The sequence below is a fragment of the Lolium perenne genome, chromosome 3, assembly GCF_019359855.2.
Source record: "Lolium perenne isolate Kyuss_39 chromosome 3, Kyuss_2.0, whole genome shotgun sequence".
In the NCBI taxonomy this organism is placed as follows: domain Eukaryota; kingdom Viridiplantae; phylum Streptophyta; class Magnoliopsida; order Poales; family Poaceae; genus Lolium; species Lolium perenne.
Window position 1 is genome coordinate 21,687,324 of NC_067246.2, and position 19,210 is coordinate 21,706,533.

A 19,210-nucleotide genomic window follows, 5' to 3' on the forward strand; every position below is an offset into this window, starting at 1 on the left:
TAGAGTATAGACAATTTTTTGGCTGCAAGGTGGACGCGCTCTTGTTCAAATATTTAGGAATTCCTATTCATTACAAAAAGTTGTTAAACAAAGAATATAAACTAGTTAAAGACCGTTTCGAAAGGAAACTTGGTTGCTAGGGAGGCAAAATGCTCTCATACGCAGATCTTTTAGTTCTCATCAACTAGGTTTTTACTAGTTTACTCATGTGCTTGCTATCCTTTTTCCAAGTACCTAAAGGGTTGAGGAAAAGATTAGATTATTATAAGTTAAGTTATTTTGGGGTAAAGTGATCAAATAAAGAAAAAATATTTGTTAACGAGATGAAATATTATTTGTCACCGGCCGATTCAGAATCGGCCGGCGCCAGGGCTGACGATGTGCGCCACTTTCGCCTCCCGCTCGCGCTGGAAGACGGCCGACCACTCTAGGCTGGTTACGTTGCGCCGCTGGTAGCTGTGCTCTCCGCCATCAGCTCCTCGCCCTCCGACGCTGGCGGTACAACGTAGCCGGCGTTGGAGAGGTGCCAGCCATGCGGCAGCCTATACTCCGGAGACACCAGCAGGCATGCACGAAAGAGGACTTCCGCCTCGTCGATGGTGAAGTTGTGCGTGCAGTCCTTTCCGACGCCGTTGCTGCTGCCGCCGGCTTGGTGGTTGTGCGCCATGGCGGTGGAGGATGAGGTTGTCGGTGGCGGCTAGGGTTTTCGGAGGAGTGCGCGACGCAGGGGAATGGGTGGACAAGGCAGTGCCGGTGTGGTTTATAAAGGATGGCCGCAGTGCGCTTTGAAGACGCGGAGTACTCAACCGTCGGCGCAACTACGTGTACATGTAAGTTGTCCTGGTGCTTAATGGGCATTGCTTGACTGCTTTGAGCTGATAATTGTTTCGTCAAATTCTGAAGAAAACATTAAGTTACTGATCAAGCAGTGAGTTGTGAACAATAGCAAGTAATATGCATACTGAAGCTCTTACTAGTATTGTCCTCCTGTTATTTACTCCCTCAGGCCAGGTTGCCAATATTTACCTCTATGAAATTATAAGATGGTCTAGACTACTAAAACAGTGTATTAGAACATCTTATAATTTTGTACAAAGGGAGTAATCAATAAAGCTCTCTAAATTTTCAAAAAAAAAGTTTTGGTGCCTTTTGATTGATTAGCTATAGTGAGTATTTTAAACACATCATCTTTCAAACGGACAGTCTCATTAGAGGACGAGTGGATTTAGGAGATGCGCTCAAGTTTCAGTCCTATGCAGAGCAGTAGGAAGGAGCGATGCGTGCGTGCGCCAAGAAGTTTCAGAACAGCCGGCCTAAAGATTTGGAGGACGCTACAACTCAATTTTTTTTCTGGATGGAATATATGCACATTGTTTCGGTTTGGATTCCCAACTTTCTCTCTTTCCCCCCTTCAAAGCTGGCGGTACAACGTAGCCAGCGTTGGAGAGGTGCCAGCCTTGCGGCAGCCTATACTTCGGCGGCACCAGCATGCATGCACGGAAGAGGGCTTTCGCCTTGTCGAGGGTGAAGTTATGCGGGCAGTCCTTTCCAACGCCGGTGCTGCTGCTGCCGGCTTGGTGGTTGTGCGCCATGGCGGTGGAGGATGAGGTGGTCGGTGGCGGCTAGGGTTTTCGGAGGAGTGCGGGGCGCAGGGGAATGGGCTGACAAGGCAGTGCCGGTGTGGTTTATAAAGGACGGCCGCAGTGCGCTTTGAAGACGCGGAAGAAAACATTAAGTTACTAATCAAGCAGTGAGTTGTGAAAAATAGCAAGTAATATCCATAACTGAAGTGAAAACCAAAACTGATCCCGGGTGCATATGCATCCGGTATGTATAAAACATATTTTAAATTTTTAAAAATTTAGGAAGAAAATTTCGCATGTAGAGGGACATGTTCTATGTGTGCACGTAAAGTTTCACATAAAATCAACAATTTTTATACCATGTGTAAAAAAGATAAATAATGTCTCGAGAAATAGACTATTTTAGCACCAAAAATTTGTCTTTTTTACACGGGGCACAAAACATATCGTCTTTTGCTGAAACAACTTTGTGAGCATGTAATATGTCAAGATATACACGAGACATTTTTATTTCTATTTTTTTAACATTTATAAATATGTTTAAAATGCATTTCAAATAAAGGGTGCATATGCACCCGGGTGCAGAAACACCATGTCCCATACTGACACTCTTACTAGTGTTGTTCTCCTATTATTTACTCCCTCAGGCCCGGTTGCGAATATTTATCTCTATGAAATTATAAGATGGTACAAAGGGAGTAATCAATAAAGCTCTCTAAATTTTCAAAAAAAAAGTTTTGGTGCCTTTTGATTGATTAGCTATAGTGAGCACTTTGCCAGGCGGAGGCGCTATTGCCGGGACGGAAATTTTGACAAATGAGACCACCTGCCCCAGTGAAATGGCAAAAAGGACCACCTGTCAGTGCACAAGTCAAAACTGCCGTGGCGGCACGCTAGCCAAGCGACACATGTCGCATGCCGCCGCCGGCTGTGGCGGCAGGCCTTGCCGCCGTGAGCGCTGGGGGCACGTTAGGCTTCTGCGTCGGCCGTTAACGGCGACTGTGCCTGGTGGGCCCTGTCGCCGTAGCCAGGGGCGGCACGCTGGCGTGGCGGGTTGCCTCCACCGGCTGTGGCGGCATGTGTCCGGCCGGCCCTAACTCCCACGCTGACAGCACTGATTCCCACGCTGACAACACTGATTCACACGCTGACTGCCTCGGATTTCAGTGTGATTTCCTCAGATTCGAGAGTGATGGGTGTGACAACCTTGTCTCTGATTCTGAGGCTATTTGGCAGCAAATGTATCCGGTTTGAGTCTATTTGGTACTAGTTTTTGCACTTTCAGCTTTGTTAGACACTGTGATTGTACAGAAATATGATTGTATGATCCGCAGACATGAAACGACGTCCGCCGCTGATACAGGAACTTGAGCACCAAAAGTGCTTGCTTCGCGTGCTTTAAAAGGAGGAGCTGCCCAGGCCATTGTTCTCATACGCGCATGCTCTCTTCATCTCTCTTCTCGTACGAGAGCTGACAGAACACAACCACCATACTTAGTGATTGAGTATTTAGTGACTGTGTCACTGTTTGAGTCGTTGATTGAGCCGCTAATGAAGTGCATGAAGAAGTAGAGGAAAGAAAATTTAGGTGAGTTCTTGTAGATCATTAATTTTATTCGTAGATGCATAATTTTGTTGTTGCCATTTGTGGTGTACTATAGTGTACGTGACTCTACTAATTAGGCAGGCAAGCAACATTGTATTAGCATACCATGTAGAGCGAGTGAGATTTTCTGAAGGATGTAATTATAATTTAAAATAGAGCAACCCGTAGTGTAGTATACTATTATTGCATGTATGACTGAAAAATAAAGAGATGGGCAATTTGTTGAAGTAATGAGTGCGTATGTTAGGAACATGACGTAACTATATTTTTGAATGTGTATTTTAGTTGTATTGAAGCATGCACGTTAGGAAATGGCAAGCTAGAAAATGAAGGGGTAATTATTTTTTAAAAGTCTTAATGGCATGTTAGGAACATGTTCTAACAATATTTTTTAATGTGTATTTTAGGTGGATTCAAGCATTCAAGTTCTGTCGGACTGTTATTACTTGGATTACTGTGGCGCGTAAATTATTTTTGGAAGAACATCTATTTGCAAATTGAGGTATATATATGATGTCTTTTAATAGTTGGTTTTATAATATTTTGCCAGCATTATTTAAGAAATTAAGGAGTAATTATTTTCAAAAAGTCTTAATGGCATGTTAAAACATCTGCTGTACTGAAATTATTAAAACCTGAATAATTTTTTTGCAAATTGAGGTATACATATGATATCTTTTAATCGTTGGTTTTATAATATTTTGCCAACATTATTGAAAAAATTAAGGAGTAATTATTTTCGAAAAGTCTTAATGGCATGTTAAAACATCTGCTGTAATGAAATTATTAAAACATGAATACGATTTAAGTTAGGATGTTACTAATATTATTTTAAAAATTTGGTTGTGCGGTAGGTACAATGGAAAATTTGTTAGTGTTTTATGGGGACATCGTACGTGACCAATTTGGTGGGGTGGATTTCTCGAACTGCGACTCGATTGAAGTTGCAGTGATAGACATGGTCAGTAGAGCATTTGCGGATGTAAGAAAATGCATGCGAGCCCCATTTGGTCAGGGGATGCGTGGCAAGAGAATGACGGTTGAGCCTCTTATCTGCGTAGATGGGAATGATAGGACATGACCTCCCCGTTGGGGTTTACGGGAGGTAAAAAATGATACAAATTGGCGTACGTACATGAGGTTTGCAAGCACACCCGGTGCTGCTATGTACAGACGGCCGATGGTGTATGTGCAGTTTATTTCAGCTAGTGATGATGTCGGATGCAGTAGGAGCGCTGCAGAGGAGCAGATATCCATCACCGCAGGCCCTAGCACCGGCCTGTCGGAGCATCTTGCCATCACCGCAGCTCCTAGCATCGGCCCATCGGAGCAGATGGCTAGCCACCATAATGCTGACATAGGATATTGGTGATGGGTTCGTTGCATGGAAAATAAAAAATTTCTACCGTGAACATGAACAAAAACCAAGATCCAATCTAGGAAGAAGCAAGATCTAATCTATGAAGATCAAAGCAACGAGATGGATGTGAGACTAACCCTCGAAGATTCCAAAGCTTACGAGTCGTTGTTGATGTAGTCGATCGTCCTGTGCTGCAATCCGGCAGCACTTCCGTACTCGGTCGTGCGTACGGTGTCGATGAAGCCCGTCCTCTCCCCGTTCCAGCGGGCAGCGGAGGTGTGGTAGATCTCCTCGGAATCCCAGCAGCACGATGGCGTGGTGGTGGTGGTGGAGGAGAATTCCTGCAGGGCTTCGCCTAAGCCGGAGCAGAATTGTGGTGGAGGAGAGAGAGGGGGGGCGGCCAGGGTTCAGAGGTGAAGGAGGGCTGCGCCCCCTGCCCCCTCCCCTCTTTATATAGGGGGCAGGGCGGCCAGGGTTTGCCTTGGCCCCTCCTCCAAGCTCATGGCCGGCGGCCCAAAGGGGGAAGGGGGAAGTTCCCCCTTCCCCCCCAAGTTGATCCCCCCTTTAGGGTTTGGGGAAACCCTAAAGGGGTTGGCCGGCTGGGCCTTGGGGGCATGTGCCCCTGGCCCATTAGGCTAGGGTGCATCCCCTCGGCCCATGCTGGCCCTCCTAGGGTCGTGGGCCCACTGGTGGGACCCCTGGAACCTTCTAGAACCTTCCCGGTCTTCCACCGGAAAAATCCCGAACTTTTCCGAAACCTAGAAATCAACTTCCCTTATATGAATCTTATTCTCCGGACCATTCCGGACCTCCTCGTGATGTCCTGGATCCCATCCGAGACTCCGAACAAACTTCGGTCTCCAACTCATATTCCGAATCTACTTACGCGACATCGAACCTTAAGCGCGTCACCCTACGGTTCGTGAACTATGCGGACATGATCGAGACTCCTCTCCGACCAATAACCAATAGCGGGACCTGGAGATCCATAATGGCTCCCACACATTCAACGATAACTTAGTGATCGATTGAACCATTCACATACGATACCGATTCCCTTTGTCACGCGATACTTTACTTGTCCGAGGTTCGATCATCGGTATCTCCATACCTAGTTCAACCTCGTTACCGACAAGTACTCTTTACTCGTACCGTGGTATGTCATCTCTTGTGACCTTGTCACATGCTTGCAAGCTAATTAGACGACATTCCACCGAGAGGGCCCAGAGTATATCTATCCGTCATCGGGATGGACAAATTCCACTCTTGATCCATATGCCTCAACTCATACTTTCCGAATACTTAATCCCATCTTTATAACCACCCATTTACGCAGTGGCGTTTGATGTAATCAAAGTACCCATCCGGTGTAAGTGATTTACATGATCTCATGGTCGAAGGACTAGGTAACTATGTATCGAAAGCTTATAGCAAGATGAACTTGATGACATGATCTTATGCTACGCTTATTTGGGTGTATGTCCATTATATCATTCACCCAATGACATAACCTTGTTATTAACAACATCCAATGTTCATGATCAGGAAACCATGATCATCTATTAATCAATAAGCTAGTTTTACAAGAGGCTTACTAGGGACTCTGGTTTTTTACACAACACACATGTATTAATGTTTCCGGTTAATACAATTATAGCATGGGGTGTAAACATTTATCATGAACACTAAGATATAACAATAACTAATTTATTATTGCCTCTCGGGCATATCTCCAACAGTCTCCCACTTGCAATAGAGTCAATAATCTAGTTTACATTTGTAAAGATATAACACCTTGGCCTTCTGGTGTTTATCATGTTCTGCTCACGGGAGAGGTTTCAGTCAACGAATCTGACTTGCTCAGAAACGTATGTATTTTGCAATTCATTTGCGTCTCCACGCATCACTCATTTTCCAAATGAGTCGGCATTATGTTCAGTCTTCTGGCGGAACCTTAATTCCGCGGTCTGAAATATGTCACTAATATTGTCACACACAATATAGCTTCAAAATTCTGACACTATCGGAACTACACCAAGTTCTCAAAGAACTCCTCGACTCAAACACTCTCGGTCATTGTCAAAACAATGACACACTCTGCCTTCGTTTGTAGAATCCGTCACAATATTTAGAACTCATCTAAATCTAGCATAGACTTCTTCTAGCTCATTGTGCTACCTTTTAATGAACACTTAGCCTAATTGAGATTGAAATTTATTTTTATATGTGACCAAACTAATATCGGTGCAACGCCTTACATCGATTTGTTTGTCATTGCCTCATACAAAACTATATATCCTTGGCTCTTCCAAAGTACTCAAGGATATTCTTACTGTTGTCCAATGATCATCACATAGATCATTCTGATATTTGCTCCTAACTCTTTAGAACACAGGACATCTGATTGTGTACATATTATTCGTGATCTAAAATCACTCATGTGTTTTTACTCATTGAGTGTCAAATACACTCAAGTCTTGTTAAACCTTTACATGGAAAAGAACACCTTCTTAATATTTTTATATTGAACTACTTCAATATTCATTCTATGTACTTTGACTTAAACTTATTATGCGTTTCAATCTATCTTCATAGATCTTGACGCTAAATATGTTTCAGTCCATATCCTTTCATTGAAGTTAATTCTCAATGAAACCTTTTAATCACATCAAGTATATAATTACATCATTTATAATCAATGATATGTCATCCACATATAATATTATAACTATGTCTCAGCGCTCCCATTTAATTTCTTGCAAATGCAAGCATCTTCATCGTTTCTGATGAAATTAAAACTCTTTGATTATTTCATCCGGTGAAGATTCCAACTCCGTGATACTTACTTCATCCAGTGAAGTTTGTATACCTATCTAATATTCCATGGACTAGCAAAACTCTTGGTTTGTATCTAGTATACATCCTTTATACATACTTCTGGTAAGGAATGTATTTCTGCCAGCCTACTATCATATCTCATAAAAGAATATGTAGCGATTACTAGAATAATCCACATATACTATAAGCATCGCTACGGAAGATCTAATCTTATCGTAGTCAACTCTTTGAACTTTGTCGTAAACAATTTTTCGACAAGTCGAGCTTCTTCAAGGCTATTCCATCCAAGTCCATCAATTTTATAGATCTATTTACTTTCAAAAAGTATTTACCTATCTTGGATTTCATGGCGCATAGCCATTTTAACGGAGTCAGGGCCCATCATAACTTCTTTGTATGTAGTTGGTTTATCATTGTTCAAAATCAATCATTTGTCCACAAATCATTTATTTGATCACAAAGTAAACCATACATACTAGGTTCAATAGGTACTTTGATCTCCATGACTATAACACTTTGTAGACATGGGAGCCATGATCGTCGTGGCCGCTTCCGGAACCATTTCCGATGATGCGCTACTCTGATCATCATGGTCAGGTTCATAAACCTCATCAAGTTCCATTGTCCTCCCACTCAAATACTTCGCTAGAAACAATTTCTTGGAAATAAGTAAGAAACATCGACAAACACTTTTGTCTTTGACTCCATAGTGGAAAGAAATCCCAATTAATTCTCTGGGACAACAACAAAGACATTCATCCGATTTTGGTTGTGAACTCATTTACTTATGCTACGCATACCAAAATTTAAGAAAAGACTATTAGGGTTTATACCCATGCCATAGCTCATATGGTGTCATTTCAACGGATTATGATGATGCTTTATTTAGCGTAAAAGCGGTAGTCTCTAAAGCATAATCCACAAAAATATAATGGCATTATTTTATTTTATCTCATCATTAACCCAACAAGGTTTGGATGCGTCTCTCGGATACTCCATCATCACTATGATACTCCAAGAAACGTGAGTTGTAGAACAATTTCATAACTCTCTTAGATGTTCGCTAAAACTCGTAATTCAAATATTTCCACCATGATCCAATCATAGATATTTGACTTTTCTATTACGATGATTTCCACTTCATGCTGAAATTTATTTGAATCTATTCAAATTGTTTCAAACTTCTTCCTTATTGAATATATCCTTATATATACACTCAATTCATTGTTGGAAGTTTCATGAAGTAGAGGAATCTTCCGCATACAACTATGCCTAAGAACCATATACATCATCATGTATGTTTTCACTAAGCTAGTTAACCGTTCAACTCTTGGCCTATGAACGGTATTTCAGTCATTCTCTTTAGAAGAGATTTGCAAGCGCCGAACGATTCAAAAATCGAATGACTCCAAAAATCCATTTGCATGGAGTTCCTTCATGCGTTCCTTTCTAACATGACTTAAATGGCGGTTCCACTAACAAGTGGAATTCACATCATTTGCCTTATGGCATTTTAGCGTCAGTGTTATGCATGTGTGTTTCACCATAAAGATTTATAATAACTTATCCATCGTACATGGAATACTGTCATAATTTGAACAACTCATTGTTTTCATTAGACCAGAACAAAACAACAATTATAAAGTTCTTTATTATAAATCTGAATGGCTAGGTAGAATGCCAACGACGAACACAATAACACTTTATTTTGTTCCAGACGTGCATTCCTACCATATTCCTTGTCAGTCACTCAGACCATTGTATTCTTGTATTGTGTTGTTTTGTATGACACCTCATACCAACCAATATGGTACAAATACCCAAGAATTTCATTGTGTGACCAAACAAAGAATACATTCATAACATGTATATCATCTATATACACCTGAGCTAGACTTTCTAGTCTTTTCTTTCTTTCTGCCAAAATCTTTTGTAGTTTCTCTTTTAGCTTTCCTCATTTTCAGAAAACACTTCAACATCAATAACTTCTAGGTTTGTTGGTCAAATACCAATAACCTTGAGGTTCTTACTTTGAAGTTGATCATCACATGACAAGTGTTCTAGATTTCACTATTAGTAACCTTTTAATGTGATGAACAATTTCACTCACAATTTTTATCCATCAAATCATGACGTCTTTTCGAGACCATGTCTGTACATGCTAGGCTCGTAAAGTTTAACCTCAGTATTCGCATGTGCAAATTTGGCTTGCACCCGTTGTATGCACACGTAGAATCTATAACACCCGATCATCACGTGATGCTTCGAAACGACGAGTCTTAGCAACGGTGCATACTAAGGACGATCACTTCATGGATATGCGAATATCGTTAGTGCCCAACTAGTTGGAGGATCGGGACGTCTAGCGTCTTCAACCTTCGTACATTCCCATAAAACTTATGAGTTTATGTAGTCTCACTAAATTATATTCTATCATCTTGCAATAAGGTCTTAGATATCACATATATCTTATACCTTGCTTATTTCTGAAAACTAACTTTTCAGCTCCTTACTTTTCAAACGGATTTGAACTTCAAGTTTCACGGAGACAAGATGATTTTATGTACTAATTTAAAACATTACTCTTAGCAATTTGAGGTTTACCAAAAGTTTGCAATAGGACTTAATCATTTCTTGATTCTTTAACAAAACGGTACCAGTCCGTAAAGTTACTTGTCAGATTTTAACAGTGTTTCTATCTCAATTACTAGACTAGCGCATGGTAGATAACGGATGCCAATTCTACAAATTTAATTCAAAATACTATTCAGACTATGTTCATGATAATTAGTTCAAGTTTTAATCATATTACTAATGAACTCCCACTTAATACAACATCCCTCATAGTTGTTTAGTGGCACACGATCCATCGTCACTACACCAAGTCCGATCATCACGTGACATGATGTAGCTTCAATGGTGAACATCAACATGTTGATCATATCATCCATATGACTCGTGTTCAACCTTTCGGTTTCCTGTGTTCCGAGGCCATGTCTGCACATGCTAGGCTTGTCAAGCAAACCCAAGTATTTTCGCGTGTGCAACATGGCTTACACCCATTGTATGTGAACGTAGAATCTATCACATCCGATCATCACGAGATGCTTCAAAACGACGAACTTTAGCAACGGTGCATACGAGGGGAGAACACTTTATTATCTTGATATTAATGTGAGGGATCATCTTATAATGCTACCGTCGCGATCTAAGCAAGATAAGATGCATAAAGGATTAACATCACATGCAATTCATAATATGTGATATGATATGGCCTTTCTTCTTGTGCTTTTGATCTCCATCTCCAAAGCACACGAGCATGATCTCCATCATCACCAGCATTGCACCAAGGTCCATGGCGCCGCTTCATGGTTGTCCATCACTTATAGCTACTATAACAACTACTTGAAATAAAGCTATTACATGATGAATAGACACGCAGGTCTTAACAAATTTAAAGACAACCATTAGGCTCCTGCCGGTTGCCATAATACAATAATGATCATCTCATACATCAAATATAGTCATCATCACAAAGCCATATCACATCACCAAACCCTGCAAAAACAAGTTAGACGCCTCTAATTTGGTTTGCATATTTTACATGGTTTAGGGTTTTCGAGTAAGATCCAATCTACCTACGAACATGAACCACAACGGTGCTACTAGTGTTGTCAATTGAAAGAGTAAATTGCATCTCAACTATGGAGGGAGAGACAGACACCCGCAAAGCCACTTATGCAATACAAGTTGCATGTCAAGCGTGGAGCAAGTCTCATGAACGCGGTCATGTAATGTTAGCCCGGGCCGCTTCATCCCACCATCCCGCAAGACGCAAAGTACACATAACAAAAAACAACAAAAACAACACCGCCCACAAACTCATTGTGTTCTACTCGTGCAGCAGATCTATGCATAGACCTGGCTCTGATACCACTGATGAGTTCGTTGCATGGAAAACAAAAATTTTCTACCGTGAACATGAACAAAAACCAAGATCCAATCTAGGAAGAAGCAAGATCTAATCTATGAAGATCAAAGCAACGAGATGGATGTGAGACTAACCCTCGAAGATTCCAAAGCTTACGAGTCGTTGTTGATGTAGTCGATCGTCCTGTGCTGCAATCCGGCAGCACTTCCGTACTCGGTAGTGCGTACGGTGTCGATGAAGCCCGTCCTCTCCCCGTTCCAGCGGGCAGCGGAGGTGTGGTAGATCTCCTCGGAATCCCAGTAGCACGACGGCGTGATGGTGGTGGTGGAGGAGAATTTCTGCAGGGCTTCGCCTAAGCCGGAGCAGAATTGTGGTGGAGGAGAGAGAGGGGGGGCGGCCAGGGTTCAGAGGTGAAGGAGGGCTGCGCCCCCTGCCCCCTCCCCTCTTTATATAGGGGGGAGGGCGGCCAGGGTTTGCCTTGGCCCCTCCTCCAAGCTCATGGCCGGCGGCCCAAAGGGGGAAGGGGGAAAACTTCCCCCCCCAAGTTGATCCCCCCTTTAGGGTTTGGGGAAACCCTAAAGGGGTTGGCCGGCTGGGCCTTGGGGGGCATGTGCCCCTGGCCCATTAGGCTAGGGTGCATCCCCTCGGCCCATGCTGGCCCTCCTAGGGTCGTGGGCCCACTGGTGGGACCCCTGGAACCTTCTAGAACCTTCCCGGTCTTCCACCGGAAAAATCCCGAACTTTTCCGAAACCTAGAAATCAACTTCCCTTATATGAATCTTATTCTCCGGACCATTCCGGACCTCCTCGTGATGTCCTGGATCCCATCCGAGACTCCGAACAAACTTCGGTCTCCAACTCATATTCCGAATCTACTTACGCGACATCGAACCTTAAGCGCGTCACCCTACGGTTCGTGAACTATGCGGACATGATCGAGACTCCTCTCCGACCAATAACCAATAGCGGGACCTGGAGATCCATAATGGCTCCCACACATTCAATGATAACTTAGTGATCGATTGAACCATTCACATACGATACCGATTCCCTTTGTCACGCGATACTTTACTTGTCCGAGGTTCGATCATCGGTATCTCCATACCTAGTTCAACCTCGTTACCGACAAGTACTCTTTACTCGTACCGTGGTATGTCATCTCTTGTGACCTTGTCACATGCTTGCAAGCTAATTAGACGACATTCCACCGAGAGGGCCCAGAGTATATCTATCCGTCATCGGGATGGACAAATTCCACTCTTGATCCATATGCCTCAACTCATACTTTCCGAATACTTAATCCCATCTTTATAACCACCCATTTACGCAGTGGCGTTTGATGTAATCAAAGTACCCATCCGGTGTAAGTGATTTACATGATCTCATGGTCGAAGGACTAGGTAACTATGTATCGAAAGCTTATAGCAAGATGAACTTGATGACATGATCTTATGCTACGCTTATTTGGGTGTATGTCCATTATATCATTCACCCAATGACATAACCTTGTTATTAACAACATCCAATGTTCATGATCAGGAAACCATGATCATCTATTAATCAACAAGCTAGTTTTACAAGAGGCTTACTAGGGACTCTGGTTTTTTACACAACACACATGTATTAATGTTTCCGGTTAATACAATTATAGCATGGGGTGTAAACATTTATCATGAACACTAAGATATAACAATAACTAATTTATTATTGCCTCTCGGGCATATCTCCAACAATTGGTCCGCGGTCGTGGACATCAGCGAACACGTCGAGGGACTGCTTGAGGCGCTGGACGATGACGCTCATTCATCTTCGTCCGAATCCTCCTTAGACGAAGAAGGTGCTGGTCCTTCCCAGAGGGCTATTCCAGGTGCCATGGACCCTGACTTCCTACAGACCATGACCATAAGCAATGAATTTCGCTCTGTTCCAGGCCTAGGAGAGGCAAGTCTGCTAGTTGGGCAAAGTTTCCCTGACAAGGACTCCGCTGACTAGACAATAAAGAGGTATGCATTGGGCATATCTCAGGAGCACAGAGTGAAGCAGTCTGATCGAAGTCAGCTAAAAGTGATATGTGTCAAATTGAATGAGGGGTGCAGGGGTAGAGTGATCGCTCGAAAGAGCTCAGGGGTATGTCAGCCCTAGCATATCTCAAAAATAGAACCACATACCTGCGAGCAGGTTGGGGCTCTGGATAAGCACCACAACGTTACCGCAAAATATGTGTCACATATCATGCAAGTGGCGGTGGAAAAAGACATCAACTTTAGTGTGAAGACGCTACAAGAAACTGCAGAAGATCAGATAGGCTTCAAGGTCAGCTACGGAAAGGCAAGGCGTGGCAAGGAGGACATTTTCCAGAGGCTGTATGGCACATATGAGCAAGCATATGACCTAGCCCCCAGACTGCTCCATCAGATAGCGTCAGCAAACCCGGGGACTCAAATATTCAGGAGACACCGTCAACACCCCAGAGAGGAAAACGAAGAAATACTTGACCGTTTATTCTGGGCATTCCCCCAGACTATATAGGCATTCCAACACTGTCGTCCGGTGTTGTCAATAGATGGTACCTTTCTCACTGGAAAGTACAAGGGCACACTCCTGTTGGCGATCGCAGCAGATGCAAACAATCAGCTCCTTCCTATTGCATATGCATTGGTGGAGAGTGAGAACAAAAATAGCTGGTTCTGGTTCCTGTGCTGCTTGAAGATTGCAGTTGTCGGAAATCGCCCCGATGTTTGCATCATCTCTGATCGCAACAAGGGGCTATTGAGCGTGCTCGAAATTATGAAGGTGTCAGAAGATCCTGAATGGGGGTGGCCCGATCTAGAGGCAAGGTGGTGCATGCGGCATTTGGCAGCCAATTTTTACTCAAAGTTCAAAAACAAGGATTGGTTCAAGTTGTTCAAGAGAATGTGCATGCAGAAGACAACAGCGAAGATGAATGCAATTTGGAGTGGAATCAATGCAGAAATTGAGCGTGCTGCCTTGCCACAGAGAGAAGATCGGAGGGGTCGTACCACGGCAGTAAATTTGTCTACGTGGATTGCCGAGAGTTGCCCCGATTTGAGCAAGTGGGCGCTTGCTCACGATTCTGGAGCTCGGTACGGCATAATGACCACCAACATGTCAGAGGTGTACAATGGCGTGTTGAAAGGTGTGCGCGCCCTCCCTATCACGTCGCTGATTACTGAAACTTGGAACCGGACTTTGGCGTACTTTGCAGACAGAGTCCAGGTTGCCAACGCTCGGGACGCAATGAATATGCCATGGTCTGAAAATATGCAGCGACATCTGGACGAGAAAGCAACAAAATCACAAAGCCATGGTTTCCGTCAAATTGACGCACTTAGGAATAAGTGGGAAATACAAGTACGCGCCAAGTTTGTTAAAGGCCACCACAGAGGCTCAAGAAAGCAGGTTGTCAACCTTGGCCCTAGCTCGTGTGAGTGCAGTTGTAACAAGCCAAAACTTTTGGGATACCCCTGCAATCATGTCCTCAAGGCTGCTTCAGCACAGAACATCAGCGTGGAGGCCTACATATCTACGTACTTCAACACATACAACCTACTGCACACATGGAACGATGAGTTTTGGGCATGGGGCATTGACCAGCACTATAGGGATATATGGCCGGATAAAGCCACCATATGGGTTCCGGACCCGACGTTGAAGAGGACTTCGAAGGGTCGACGCCAATCTCGCCGTCATAGAAATGACATGGACCATAGTCAGTCGGGTGAACCACGCCGTTGTCGCGTTTGCAGATGTCCCGGTCATGCGCGAAGGGATTGCCCTTACCGTAGCAACAACAACCCGGCCTGATGTAATTATTTATGATGTGTTGTAATAAACTTATAATTATTTGTATTCATGATGTGTTGTAATAAATTTATAATTATTTCTATTCATGATGTGTTGTAATAAATTTATAATTATTTCTAGTCATGATGTGTTGTACTATATTTATAATTATTTGTAGTCATGATGTGTTGTAATTAATTTATAATTATTTATATTCATGATGCTTCCTAACATATTTATAATGATTATGTGTGTACAGGTGATGACGGAGCAATTGCCAGACCTTTTAGAGGCGTCGTTTGATGCCGGTCACCGTTGTCACCAATGGTTAGACCCGAACGCCCACTTCGACCCCCCTCAGACCTTCAGGCTACGCAGCATCAAAAATAGGTTCCATGTTCACGATCGTTATATGGATCACTTGCGCGCTCACGGACTTCTTGCATATTCCAAGCTTACATCAAGCACAGAGAAGTTTCTGTTGGACCCGTCTCTTATGTCAGCCCTTGTTGATCGCTGGAGACCTGAGACCCACACCTTTCAGTTACGTTGTGGGGAGTTGACACCTACCCTGAAATATGTGTCCATGATTACTGCTCTTCCTATCATTGGTAATCCAGTCGTCCCCCAAGCATATTCTAGTAATTGGCCGGTCTAGATTGAAGCACGGCTTGGTGTTCCAGTTCCTGTTAACACCCACGGTGGGCAGCGTCCTAGGGGTGTGCCTCTGAGCTGGCTAGTCACCCATTTTGCTAACTTACCTGCCAATGCAGATAATGTCACACTCACACGGCATCTATTTGCATATGTCATGTATCTCTTAGGTATAATGTTCCCTTCGTCACATGGTGACGTTGTTCTCCTCAGTTTAATTAAAATTGCCCAAGAGATAGTAGATGCCCCCTTACCTCCCAACCCCATATACAGCTTTGGTTCAGCCATGCTTGCTCATATCTATAGGGGGTTATGTCATGCCACCCAGAAAAAATCTAAGGGCCACATACTTGCCGTGAGCTATGAGTTTCTTCAGCTATGGTCATGGGAGTACCTTCCAGTTGGACGTCCCCACCTATCCAACATAATCCACCCATACGATTTTGGTCAGGCTATACATGCCCCTCTGACATTTGGAGCTCGTTGGGTACATGCTAAAAAAAGGTGGTCAACAAATGTGGTACACGGTTGTTACCCAGAATACCACCAGGAGTTTGAGGGGCTTGAGGATCACATGATTAGATGGAACCCATGGACGGATGATGGCACCGTGTGCCGTGTGGGGTGCTCAGCCACCAACACCTGATATGTTTACAGGCTCCGCTTTGTGGTTGACACGCTGCAACCTCCTCTTTCTTTGGATTGTTGAAACATATAACCCAGAGCGTGTTATGCGGCAGTTTGGTCTCTATCAGGTAGTTCCAACACCATTACCGAGGCGACTTGACGATCAAGTTCACACGTAAGTGTTCTCATTTCAATATAAAATGTATTGCATTTTATTTATGACTTACATCTTCGTAATTAAATATTTTATTCTTTTCAACCAAGATAATAAAGGTTTGAATTGTGCCGACTGGAGCAGACGTAATAGACAGTGGATAGAGGTGTGGATTAATAATGCGTCATCCGATATAGTGCAGGAACATAGGTACGTTGTGGATTAAATTGGTTTGATTTTTTTCATGCATGTACTAATGACAATTATTCCTTATATTGGTAGAGCATACAATGATGCCACATATGACCACTACAATCAGTGGTACCGCAGTAGCACAAGGACTTTGCTCACCAGTCCTCCACTAGAGAGGCCGACACATTACACACAGGATGAGCAGCTGGTTCGAGGGACAGAACGACATCAGCATACCATCGCGACACCTCGGTACTTGCATTTCTGTAAAAATATTAGTTTATTGCAATTAAAATAAATATTCACAACATTCTCTCCTATTTTGAGTTTTCTATTTTCATATACGCAAATATAGGGAGATCGCCCGGTCCACATCGGATGTTTTGCGGCTGCGAAACGTTAATAGTCCTGAAGGAAAGACCTTGATTAGGCGTATTTTTTATACGGCCATGAACGGGCTTAAAAGATTTGTGAAAGAACAAGTTCTATCCATAGTGTTTTGTGTGTTTGGTGACAACACTCGAATGTATTTCACCGTGTGCATAGTTGCCTTTATAAGATTTGCAGGTGCACGATGTCCTCGCTGAGACATCACAGGATCAGAAGACTCAAGAGTAGTTGATAGGTTTTCTGGTTTTGCGTGTGTGTCGCGAAGCTAAATGGTTGGAGAGGAAAAGAGCAAAATGCAGTTCCAGCAAGCCCGGTAGTACCGGTACCAATAGCGGTAGTACCGCTATCCCTACTGGTACCGGTACCAGATACCGCTCTGAGTTTGCACGTGGAATGGCCCGCAGTACACGTTGCGGTACCTTTACGGTACCTCAAGCGGTAGTACCGCTCCCAAGCGGTACTTCCGCCTTGGTACCGCTTAGGTACCGTAATATAAGATACGGCACTACCGCCTCAGTACCGCTGTGGTACCGGGGAGTAGTCCAGGGCTCGCAGAGACCCTTGCGGTACCCAAGCGGTACCGCAAGCGGTAGTACCGCTTGAGCCCCACGTGTCAAGTTCTGTGGCCAGACTAAGTCACAGAGCGGTAGTACCGCTCCCATGAGCGGTAGTACCGGTCGTGCGGGAATTGCACATAACGGTTGGATTAGTAGGCCCCTATAAAAGGGGGCGTTCTTCCCCAGCCCGCTCCAAGTCTTCTCTCTCTCTCTCCTCCATTGCAGCTGAGCTCAAATTCTTGAGGATCTCCCTCCCCATCCATCCAATCATGCCCAAACTTTGAGGGTTGGCGGAGGAGAACCCGATCTACAGTTCTACCAAGAGAGATTTCACCAATACCACCTAGTCCTTAGTGGATCTTGATGTTAGGGTTCCTGTTGTGGGACTCCTTGAGGATGTGCTCCTATGGAGGCTAGCTTGAAGTTGTGCTAGCCGCATAGGGTGTTGGGAGCCTCCGTTGTTGTGGAGCTCGCCCCAACCTTGTAAAGGAACCGCCGCCTCGACCGGCTACTTAGTGGAGAAGGGAAAGCTCCTTCGTGGGGTTTTCTCGAGGAAGAAGGTGAGGCCTGTGTGGCCGTTGGACCTTTGTGGTCCACACCTCCTCAACGTAGACGTACTCCCACTTGTGGGAGGAACTGCGGGAAACAAATCGCGTCTCTTCTCCGCTCCCCGGTTGTCCCGCTCCATATCTCTTATTACTTTGTGGTTCCTTTACTTGTTGCATCGCATAGCATCATACTAGGTTCACTATAGTTGCTAAAGCTATCACCTTTACTTCCGCATCGCACTTAAAACTGATAAAGACATAAAATTTGGTTAGCGCCTATTCACCCCCCTCTAGTCGCGCCATCGATCCATTCAATTGGTATCAGAGCAGGTTCTCTTGCTAGGGCTTTACCGCCTAAGAGATGGCTGATGAACCGGGTCTTGGGGATGTTTCCCTTCCCATGGAGCAAGCACCTCCACCATCTGTAGCCGCCACTACGGCTACATTGGATGCCCTCAAGAAATTGGAGTCATCCATACTTGCCCAAATGAAAGCTATGATGGCGGAGTTACTTGCCCCTAAACCAAACCCCGTCATTGATCCTAAAGGGGGCACCGAAGTCTCCACGCCACAAGCTGACATCTATCCTCTCTTGAACTTTGTCCCCGAAAAGGATAAAGCTAGAGAAGAGAAAAAGCTTGGGGACTCCGGTGCCTCATCTTCACAAGGGAAGGATGAGCCAAAAGGTGTGGAACATTTAGGGAGTAACCATGTGGTGCCACCACCAAGTAGTTACTCTGTGAATGTTCCAATTCCTATGCCACATATAGTCTCTCAAGGACCTCCACCGATGCTTGACTCTTCAAGTTTCGAGAATTGGCAATTCTTAATGCAATCTCATGTGCGCAGCTGTTCTACGGAGCTTTGGCGCATCATCAAGGAAGGGTTCAAGCCACATGATCCAAATAATCTCTCAAGAAGGGATGTGGTCGATGACCAACTTAACGCCACCGCTCTTCACATGAT